Source organism: Panthera uncia, chromosome C2 (genome assembly GCF_023721935.1).
Source record: "Panthera uncia isolate 11264 chromosome C2, Puncia_PCG_1.0, whole genome shotgun sequence".
In the NCBI taxonomy this organism is placed as follows: domain Eukaryota; kingdom Metazoa; phylum Chordata; class Mammalia; order Carnivora; family Felidae; genus Panthera; species Panthera uncia.
In genome coordinates this window covers 96,131,927-96,135,098 of record NC_064810.1, presented here as the reverse complement: position 1 = coordinate 96,135,098, position 3,172 = coordinate 96,131,927, and the positions used below count along the sequence as shown (strand labels likewise).

At 41.3% G+C, this 3,172-nt stretch overlaps 1 pseudogene; it reads left to right on the top strand.

Moving 5' to 3' along the window:
- The first annotated feature begins 1,819 nt into the window (after window positions 1-1,819).
- Window positions 1,820-2,398, top strand: LOC125921612 (60S ribosomal protein L19-like; annotated as a pseudogene).
- The last annotated feature ends 774 nt before the right edge of the window (window positions 2,399-3,172 follow it).

Sequence of the window (3,172 nt, the reverse complement as noted above, 5' to 3'; positions counted from 1 at the left end):
TTTTTTTTTCCAGCTACCAACTGAATTGCTAAATTCTATTTGGATAAGCAAGAGAATTACCTTAGGTTTGCAAAGATACAAAGTCACGTCATAAAAACGATATGGATGGCCCATAATGCTCTTTGTTTTTTTTTTGTTTTTTAATTTTAGGGAGAAAGAGAGAGAGCACAAGCAGGGGAAAAGGACAGAGGGGAGAGAAAGAGAGGGAGAGGGAGAGGGAGAGCGAGAGAGAGAATATTCTAAGTAGGCTCCATGCTCAGAGCAGAGTCTAGCACAGGGCCTGGTGCCATGACCCTGAGATCATGATCTGAGCCAAAATCAAGAGTCGGAGGCTCAACCCACTGAGCCACCCAGGCACCCCCATAATGCTGTTTTAAAAATAAATAAATTACTCCCTATCCCATTACAAGATCTGTGTGCACGCGCACGCGCACTCACACACATTTTCCATGTCAATAAATTATCAAATATATGTTATATCCTTATTTTATCTTCCTTGAAACACTGCCGAGTCTCATATATTAATATTTCATTCCCAAATGTAACATGTCAAAGTGAAGAGTTGTGTTGACCAGCAAGAAGTCAGAAGGAAAGAAATGCCCCTGCTTCCAGGAAAACTATTGTTAGTACAGCAGCCAATAAATAAAAGGGAAAGGCAGGAGGGAGCCTTTTATGAGGAGAGAAATGCAGACGATGACAAAACTTATAAGGCTAAGAAAAAACAAATCATCTTTAGGAGAACTTTCCCTAGAAATGTCTTTGCCTTTCAAGAGGAGAAATGCCCTGCTGAGTCAGCAGAGTTTGGTGGTGGGTGTATTGGGGTGGGGAGGGGGGTTGGATCTTATGTGGTTTTCAAAACAGTGAACTCAAACGCCCTGGCAAAAAAAGAAAAAAGGCTGTGTTGCACGTAAGATGAGAATGACTTTAGGCTCAGGAAATTGCAAATTGAGGATGAGGAAAATCAAGCACAAGGGTTGCAGAGAAAAGAAACGAAGCACATTTGGGCTGGTAGCATCCTGATGTAGAGGAGAAACAAATCCACAAAGTTGGTCGTGTGCCCATTTCATCCTGGCACTTTGCTTCATGAATGTGCTAGAAAAAGTGGCAAAAAAACTGAATGAGCTCTAATTCTCGTTCAGTCGTAGAGCTGTTCAGTCAAGCAAGAGAGCAGATAACGAATACCTACACTGAAAAATTGATTTGTAGATTCTCAAATTCTTCATTTTGTTTATGTTTCAGAAATGTATGGATGTGTCAGGATGTCCTAGTGGGTTTTTTTACCCCTTTCAATATTTTATCACAGCGAGAAGAAGTGACTTGACTATAACTGAGAAATGCAAATTAATTTTATCTTGCCATGTAAAATATACTATTGTCAGTCTACAACAAACGTAAAAAAATAAGATTCTCTGAAGTGGATAACATAGTCAATAAGATGTTTTTACTGTGGGAAATAAAAAGTCCCCAATCCTTCAGAAAAATATTCAGTCTGGATTTTTATGAACTTTAAAATTATAGGGCATAACAAGGATGCATAGAAAGGGCACTCCTCTTACACTACTGGTGGGAATGCAAACCGGTGCAGCCACTGTGGAAAACAGTATGGAGGTTCCTCAAAGTTAAAAATAGAATACCCTATGACCCAGCAATTGCACTACTAGGATGCAAAAATACGATTTGAAGGGGCACATGCACCCCGATGTTTGTAGCAGCATTATCAACAATAGCCAAATTATGGAAAGAGCCCAAATGTCCATCAATTGATGAATGGATAAAGAAGATGTGGTTTAGCTTTCCTTTTGTAACTGCAGCTGCACCCATGAGTATGCTCAGGCTTCAGAAGAGGCTTGCCTCCAGTGTCCTCCACTGTGGGCAAAAAGCAGGACTGGTTGGAGCCCAATGATACCAATGCAATTGTCAATGCCAAGTCCCATCATCAGATCCAGAAACTGATCAAAGATGGGCTGGTCATCCAGAAGCCTGCAGCCGTCCATTCCTGGGCTCAGTGCTGGAAAAACACTTCGGCCTGCCGGAAGGGCAGGCATACGGGCATTTCTAAAAGAAAAGGCACTGCCGATGCTCAGAAGCCTCAGAAGGTAACCTGATGAAGAGGATGAGAATCTAGGCCAGCCTGCTCAGAAGATACCATGAATCTAAGGTTGACCGCCACATGTATCAGAGTCCATACCTGAAAGTGAAGGGTAACATGTTCAAAAACAAGCAGATTCTCATGGAACACATCCACAAGCTGAAGGCAGACAAGGCTTGCAAGAAGCTTCTGGATGACCAGGCTGAGGCCCACAGATCTAAGACCATGAAAGCACACGAGGGCTGTGAAGAATGGCTCCAGGCCAAGAAGGAGGAAATCATCCACACTCTGTCCAAGGAGGAAGAGGAAAACATAGGAGAAGTGGGAAAAACAGGAGAGAGGGAAGCAAACCACAAGAAAGTCTTAACTATGGAGAATAAACTGAGGGTTGATGGAGGGAGGTTGGGGGAATTGGGCTAGATGGGGGATGGGTATTAAGGAGGGCATTTGTTGTAATGAGTCCTGGGTGTTGTATGCAAGTGATGAATCACTAAATTCTACTGCTGAAACCAATATTACCTTATATGTTAACTAACTAGGATTTATATTATTTTTTTAACATTTATACATTTCTGAGAGAAAGAGAGAGACAGAGAATGAGTGGGGAAGGGGCAGAGAGAGAGGGAGACACAGAATCCGAGGCAGCCTCCAGGCTCTGAGCTGTCAGCACAGCGCCAGGCGTGGGGCTCAAACTCAGGAACTGCGAGATCATGACCTGAGCCGAAGTCGGGCGCTCAACCGACTGAGCCACCCAGGCACCCCATTAACTAACTAGAATTTAAATAAAAACTTGAAACAGAGGGGAAAAAACAGAAAGAAAGCAAAATTATAAGTCATAAATTGTAATATATGTTGTATTAACTAGAAAATATTTTCTACACTTAGTGAATTTATTATGAAATATGTACATATCAATTGTATAAAGATTTAATGAGCATTTATTATCATGACTGGTTGGTATTTACTACAAACCCTTCTTTTTTGGTCTAAGGAACTATGATAGCACATGAAAGAAGGTTTAATTTTAGATATCTGATAATTGCAAACTTTCAGCAAAATTTGATAATGTGAGACATCATAAAT